This window comes from Podarcis liolepis, assembly GCF_965112155.1.
Source record: "Podarcis liolepis genome assembly, chromosome: 6".
Taxonomy (NCBI): Eukaryota; Metazoa; Chordata; class Lepidosauria; order Squamata; family Lacertidae; genus Podarcis; species Podarcis liolepis.
Genome location: NC_139559.1, coordinates 41,921,146 through 41,929,352, shown reverse-complemented (window position 1 = coordinate 41,929,352; position 8,207 = coordinate 41,921,146). Strand labels below are relative to the sequence as shown.

Below are 8,207 nucleotides of genomic sequence, written 5' to 3'. Positions count from 1 at the left end.
TTACCTTATATGGTGATGGGTGGGTAAAAGCCATGACCGGATGAGGTAACGTGAGACATTGGCAAACGGCCATGCGAGAGGGGAGAAAAAAGGAGAATAAAATTGGAGGAGAGTGGTCGAAGGAGCTGCTCATACCTTCCTGAAAATATTGCTGGCTCTCTGTGTCTTTTTTCAAATGCTATACAGCGCCATTTGTGACGGCTGGCTTCCGTCAATATAATGCATTAAAAGTGAACGAGGTATGTCTTATACAGCACAAACCAAGTCACCCAGCAAACAGGAACAGAAAATAGTTTATTTTTTAAAACAAACAAACAAACATGGTATATACTGCTTCAGCATTTGCATTTCTAAGTATCATGTGCAAAATAAATAAAAAATCTACAGAAAATGAGACAATAAAACAACAAAATTACCATCAATCTGAACACAGCCTTACAATGCCTGCTGGAACGAGAAAGCCTTAGCCATGCACCTGAAGTTCAGCAAGAAGGGTGACTGCCTAATCTCAGTTGGGTGTTCCACAGGTTTGGAACAAGTGCATGGAATGCAGTTAGGATCCATGTGTCTGAGTTATGGGGAGCCACCAACAAAGGCTCCTCCAGATAACTCAGGCTAAGATATAAGGGATCAGGTGATTCTTAAAATTATCTGGACCCATGCTGTTAAGGGCCTCGTAAATTAATGCAAGAACCTTGAACCTGGCACAGTAATGCATGGACAGCTCCCTGGAGGCAACAAATATGATTAGGCTGCAGCTTATCAATCATGTGGGGGAAAGACCGTATTTCAGTAGCAGCAGTGCTTTTTTCCTTTAAAAAAAGGTTTAGAGGTACTCTCGTTTTCCTACTGATATTGAAATACTGCCCCTCAATGAGGTGAAACTTTGATTCACAAAATGTTTAGGGGTATGTGTACCCCTGTGCCCCCCCCCCCAGAAAAAGCAGTATCAGGATCCCTGGTTTGCATGCAAAAGGTCAAAGGTTTTGTTCCTGGCACCTCCTAGGAGTGCTGGGAAAGACTCCTGAATTCCTGGATAGCTGTTTCCAGTTAGTATAGGCAATACTGACCTAGGTGGAACTACTGGCTGATTTGGTATTAGGCTTTTTTCTACAAATAATTCAGGTACCGGTACTTCTAGGGCTGCAGAATGGGACAAGGCTGGACTGCCTTTAATTGTTGTGCAGAGAAGGGTAATTTCAGCAAGGGAACCTCACCTACCCCATTTTTAAACATAAATATTAAAGATACAGGAGCGAGGGAATGCCGTACTCAGAAGCAGGAATCTGCACAGATGCACATCTGGATCTATGCACTGCATGCTCATCTGGGTCTCTCTGAACTGGTTGGATATGTCTTTTGATGTAGATGGGGATGCACATCTCTGTCCAGGACCTGTTAGCTGCTGTGCCTGATTAGTTGCACATTACTAGAGTTCAGTCAGAACCAATGTGTCTACTTTGTTCATACATTAATATATGGAAGTTGTATATGCATCACCCGCATGTAAGTCCTTCAGTTTCCAAATTACAATATAATGTTGCCAGTGCTTTTTTGTGAATATACTCACTGGTATAGAGTATCAGCACCTTTTTTTTCCTGCCCATAGCAGCCATTTTGTGTGGCATTAACACCACTGATATCAAGAATATGGGCACCTCATTTCCACACCCAAAAAATTGGACTGTCTTCACTATGAACCACAGAAGGGTGCAGTACCCCACCTGATAGTAAAGAGTGTGAATTCCTAGGACAAAAACTAGAATTTAAACTTAGCATTTTTACTCTTGATAAAAGCCTTTCCCCCACCTCCTTTGCTCACTGAAAGACTGCTTCTGAAGTTATTTTACATAACAGATTGAGGGTGGAATAAACTTGGATTGTTAGAAATAATAAGCAGAAGAATACACAGTTGCTATGTACCTGACTCAAATCAGTTTCTCAGCCGTTGACCAGGGAATACAGCAGCCTATCCTTTATGAATACCAATTACTAGTAACTGTGTTATTCCATCAAAGTTCTAAGAAACTCTGTACCTTTCACATATCTCTCAGTGCCTGACTAAGGGAGACATGGAGCTATCAAGACTATGAAGTCCATTTCTCTGAACTACTCTAGAGGGATTTTGGACCAGATGACTGGCTGGTGTAAAATCACTGGCCCCAAGGAAACAGTGCTGGTTGGTGGCAACAGAAGATATGACCCACTGTTCTCAAAAGCTGAAGCTGTTCTGGCAGTGCAAGGCAGGATTCTGTGGCTTTTCAAAACAACTGAAAACCTATGCAAGAGAGTTCCATTAAAAGTAGAAAGGAATAAAATGAAACTTATGGATTATTCAGTGCTTTAACCAACAGAAACGAAAAGGACCAGAGGCATTGCACTTTAAATCTGTCCTGTGGCAGGTTGTTAAATTATCTAGCTCTAGAACAGGTGTGGGGAATCTTTGGCTCATCAGATGTTTCTGAACTACAACACCCATTATCCATGGCCATTGGCCATGTTTGCTGGGGCTGATGGGAGCTGTAGTTCAGCAATGTATGGAGGGCCAAAGATTATTCACACTTGGTATAGAAGAGTGAAACATGCTCCTCAGAAAGCTAGAAACATCCGATTTGTTTGGGTCCCTTTGATTTAGAAAGAATTCACTTCTCCATTTGGATTTTGCTAATGTCCTGTGACATAATGAGTGCCATTGGCCCAATTATGTCCAATGTGAGAGCAGAATTGTATGACTGGCTGTGACTCGGGCTGCCTTCAGATAGGGGGTTTATTGTGTTCATTTTACTGCTTATAATGCTAGGACTTCTGTCCTTATTTCTAATATTCCTTTAACACTGAAGTACCTGTTGTCTTATGGAACTGTGGCTTTTGATCAGTATGCTGCCATGCTGTGCTAAATTTTAAATGGTGAGAAAGAACTGTATGCCAGGATTGTTGTTGTTGTTGTTTAGTTGTTTCCGACTCTTCGTGACCCCATGGACTAGAGCACGCCAGGCACTCCTGTCTTCCACTGCCTCCCACAGTTTGGTCAAACTCATGCTGGTAGCTTCGAGAACAGTATCCAACCATCTCATCCTCTGTCGTCCCCTTCTCCTTGTGCCCTCAATCTTTCTCAACATAAGGGTCTTTTCCAGGGCGTCTTCTCTTCTCATGAGGTGGTCAAAGTACTGGAGCCTCAGCTTCAGGATCTGTCCTTCCAGTGAGCACTCAGGGCTGATTTCCTTAAGAATGAGTATGCCAGGATAGTGACCCAAATTTTATGTTGTGAAATTACAATGCAAAAACTCCAATGTTTTTCTGAGTTACAAAGGTTGCAAATTGTTTCTTTTCTGCAAACAACAAACAGGGAGAATAGCACGAAACTGCAACTAGATTCCACTACATTTCCAGAACTAGCTTTATGTCTAAAAGGTAAAAATTATTAGGTAAAGAAAGAGAAGACGGAACAAAGTGCTGCCTGATTGCAGCCTCAGTTATGGGAACTGGGATCTCAACCAAGCAGCTGCAAAGTAGAAGGGAAAAGGTATGCTATACTGTATTTGAAACAGACAGGTGGTGGGTGTGGGGCTTTGCTAAACATTTAATGTCCCCCCACCCAGAACTTCCCCTCTGCAACCACTCACTCTCACATACCACCCAAACTGCTATTTTTTTAAATATTTTTTTTTACTATTCTTCATGAGGAAAAGCAACTGGGGAAGGGAACTCCAAGGGAGGGAAGGGTTAAGCACACACCACCATTTTGCGGCTGTTCATCAGATTTCCAGGCATGATATGCAAATCCAGCCTGAGAATGGCTTTCCTTATACCATTTGCATTATATAGCTTTATCTTCTCCCTTATCTTCCTGCTCCCCCTGTTACAAAGTCAGATGCAACAGATGTGTGCCTTGTCTTATCCATGTCTGAAAAATGCAACAGCAAAGCCTTTTAATTCCTTAATTAACAGTAACTAATCATTCGGCATTCTCCCCTTCTCCCCCCCTTTTTTTAATTCAAGTGCTTGTTTTTTGTGACAATGCAGAAATAGCCATGTCGCCAGGCAGAAAATGCAGGAACAGCTTTTTTCCTTCAAAGTGGTCCCCCCGCCCCCTGCTTTTAGAGGCTGCTGGGGAAGGGAATAAAAGGACTAGTAATAAAAACAAGCCCATCATGTTAACGCTCCAGGGGAGGCTACTGTTTCATTTGTATTAATCTGAATTGGTTGTATTTATTTGCCCCCAAAGTAATAAATGTTCATCTCCATTCCGAAGGCCTGATATTTAATAAGGCATCATTCACTTCCATAGAGACAGCCTGTTTCTTTCATTGGAATGCATAGCCTGACCACACTTAATTTCTCCAAATCTGGCTCTTTATAAGTAGGGACAGGAATGGAATTGGAGACAGAAGATCAAAGAGCAGGGCCTTTCTGGGGGGTCTGGTTAAGACATGAATATCCAACACTTGATGGCTGGCTGGCTGCTGTATATGTGAATCGACTCCACTGACAAATCATTGCTTTTGAGGTGATGTTACGTAACACAGAAGTTCCTTCTATGGTGTTTTATCTGTGATGGCTCATTTGTGCATTGAAAAAAGCAATTCCTTGAAATTGCAGTTAACCACTGATGAATATAGGGACACGGATGACGCTGTGGGTTAAACCACAGAGCCTAGGACTTGCCGATCAGAAGGTTGGCGGTTCGAATCCCCGCGACGGGGTGAGCTCCCGTTGCTTGGTCCCTGTTCCTGCCAACCTAGCAGTTTAAAAGCACCTCAGAGTGAAAGTAGATAAATAGGTACTGTTCCAGCGGGAAGGTAAACGGCATTTCCGTGCACTGCTCTGGTTCGCCAGAAGCAGCTTAGTCATGCTGGCCACATGACCCGGAAGCTGTATGCCGGCTGCCTCGGCTAATAAAGCGAGATGAGCGCCACAACCTCAGAGTCGGCCACGACTGGACCTAATGGTCAGGGGTCCCCTTACCTTTACCTTACTGATGAATATGCATGCCTAAACTAGTGGTGGCAAGGAATGAACTTTTGGTACCTCCAGTCCTTCCAGTAGACAGGATGCTTCAGCCCAGTCTGACCTGATGGACAACAGGGTGGGGTGACAGCAGATCACATCAACTAGATGGTTGGCCTGCTGCTTTTAGAAGAGGCAGATATATCCCAATGCTATTATTATTTGGTATTCAAGCCAATATTTTCCACCGGATACACACCACATTGCTGGTTGTGTGCTGCAGCATCCAGCTAAGAAGGAAGCTGCTAGAAGGAAGGCTGTAGGTTAGTGGTAGAGCCCTACCTTGCATGTAAAAGGCCCCAGTTTTAATCCCTCGCATCTCCACATACATGTGGAAGACACCCACTGCCTGAGACCCTTGAGAGCCACTGTCAGCCAATATAGATAAAATTGAGCTAGATGGTCTAGGAAGGCAGCTTCCTCTGTTTCTATGCCATCTGAGTATCCCTTTGGAATATAAGTATACTGACAATCTCCCCCCCATTTTTAACCATTCTAGCCATCAGAGATTATTTCTCATAGCCACAACAGTCAAATTGCAAGTGAAGCTAGAAAATGTTGTCTGGCTCTACAGTTATTGTGCATTACAGGCATTTTACAGCAGCTTTTGCATGCTGCCATTGGTAGAAGAGCTTCTTTGAGCCAGCGTTATCTTTACACAACGTTGCATTGCCAACCCCCAGGCACACTTCCTGCACCTACTGTTAAAACAGCTGCATTTCCTTCACAATGGTTTTCTTTGCCTGAAAGTTCACAGCAGCTCCAAAAGCAGCGCTGTGAAATAAGCATTCCACTTACTGAACCAGGGGGGGTTGCCTGTCAAGAAGCTTAATTACGCACACTGGCAATGCAATACTGCATAAAACCAGAGTTGTTCTGTTAATTCTCCAACCACGAGCAGCATCTATAAGGTGTGATGATAGTAGTACACAACACTTAACATATTTGCTAGTTTAGCATGCTGTTTCTTTCTTTGTGGGTTGGAGCTCTGAAGAGTGGGATTCACGTAGCTATCTCACAGCTTTGCAAAACAGAAGGATGTGTCAAATATGCATGCGTAATCTCAGAAGCCTTCGCCAGCCACGCACACAAAGCAGCATACAAGGTCTGCTCCACAATACACACATGGACCGTATTACCCACATGGTTTCGCCGTGATAAATTCAACTCATTCCTAGAAATACCACATCCTTACACAACTGCAAAAAGAACATTCTAAGAAGGCTGTAGGCTGGGGTGTGGGAAGGATTTGTGACAGTCAGATTACTGGTATATTGTTAGACTAGCAGATAAAGAATAGCTAGGGTTGCCATATCCCTGGGAAAACCAGGACATGTCCTCTTTTGGGGAGCCAACATGCCAATCTGGGCAGATTTTTATATTTTAAAAGAAATGTCTGGGTTTTTCACGTTCAGGCTCAGGCTGCTCTGCACACCACAACTGCTGCCAGCCCAAGCTTGGGAAAGAGGCACACACCCCTCTTTCCCCAGCTTGGGCTGGCAGCGGCTCTGGCTGTCCTCTTTTTTGCTCTTCAAGATATGGCAACCCTAGAATAGCAGATAAGAGTAGCAGATAAAGAACCTGAGTGCAACAGACGCTTCCCCGCCTTCTGTTCCTGATGACTGGTATTCAGAGACACATTGTCTCCAACATGACAAGAGAGCATAGCTACTGTGGTTAATAGCCATCATCTTCCATGAACTGGTCTAATCCTGTTTTAAAGCCATCCAAGTTGGTGGCCATTGCTACCTCTCATGGGAGTGAATTCCAAGTTTAGTAGGTGCTGTGTGAAGAAGTACCGTATTTTTCGCTCTATAACACGCACCCGACCATAACACGCACATAGTTTTTAGAGGAGGAAAATCCGTAGGCATGCCACCCGTAGGCATTCCCTCCATAACATGCACAGACATTTCCCCTTACTTTCTAGGAGGAAAAAAGTGAGTGTTATGGTGCAAAAAATACGGTACTTTCTTTTGTCTGTTCTGAATCTTCCAACATTCAGCTTCATGGAATGCTCTGAAGTTCTAGTATTCTGAGAGCGCATGGACTCTCGCTATGACATTTCTTGCGCTCCTGGGTGCTTCTAGATTGCACCCAATGTGCAGTGCTCTGTGCTCTCGTCTTTGTAGAAGAAGAGCACAGATCAAATAATAGTTTGCTGTGTTATTTTAGTTATGCCCAAGACAGTAACCTGACAGCACAAAAAAGTAGGTGCAGAACAGCTTATTGTCAGCCAGACACCTGATTCTGTGAAGGCTGTACTGCAACCAAAGCAGCATCTTCACTTACTATTAATAAACCTCCAATCTAGCAAAGCGGTTGGGTAGTGTTCGGCATGACATATCACATGCTCAAGGGTTTAGTTGATAAAACAGTGCTGTATTAATAACAGCTGTTGGGTGTGTGTGACACATTACTTTTGCCAAAGAGTCCTTGCACTACCATTGTCTTTTCTTCTTATACCTCTGGGAGGTAGCAGTAGGCTCAATCCCAGCCTAGCAGGAACAACTTCCGCTGGTGATTAAACCCACAGCTACTTGCTCCATCACTCTAGGCTTCTCTGACTAGCAGTGACAAGATCTGGCCCTGCTTAGTGTGAGAAATGTGCTGTGTATCAAAGAGGCGTGCGATAGCCTTAGGCCAATTGCCAGTTTGATCTTGGGACTGAGCTCACTTGCTAACTTTCACTGTAGGTGTTGAGACCATCAGACATTGTCCCTTCAGTTTGCATTTTATCTCTCCCCCTTCTTCGGCAAAGAAGCAAGCCCCAAACTTGGAACAATTGATGGAATAGCTAATATAAAAGCTGCTGGGTTTCTTTGGCTGGTGAGGACCCCATTACATCTTGTACAGTTGATTGCTTTATATCCTGCAACACCACATGACCCACTTGCCAGGGAGAGTATCTGTCAACATCTCTGTATTCCTTTGTATCTAGAGTACATGAAGCTCAAAGTCCCATAGCTCCTAATCCCACTTTCATCTCCAGCAGTCAAAGCAAACAAGACAATATGCCTTACTGGGCCAAAATTAACTGCAAGTTTAGAGAGATTGTTTTGATTTAAAAAATAATAATACCAGCAGTGCTTTTTTCAGCTAGGGTGTGCTGTAGCACAGTTCCAGCACCTCTCAGCTGGGCACCATTATGGGCTAGCACTCCCCCTGTCCACTTCTTGCCTCTATGTACTTCTTAGAAT

At 43.7% G+C, this 8,207-nt stretch overlaps 1 long non-coding RNA gene across 1 annotated transcript; it reads right to left on the bottom strand.

Annotated features, from left to right (window-relative positions):
• Positions 1–279: 279 nt before the first annotated feature.
• On the bottom strand, positions 280–6,808 carry LOC310709456. The gene is made up of 3 exons (XR_014527530.1): positions 5,029–6,808; positions 3,736–3,904; positions 280–3,329 (listed from the first exon to the last, which is right to left on the bottom strand). It is a non-coding gene; the product is annotated as an uncharacterized lncRNA (long non-coding RNA).
• Between the last annotated feature and the right edge of the window lie 1,399 nt (positions 6,809–8,207).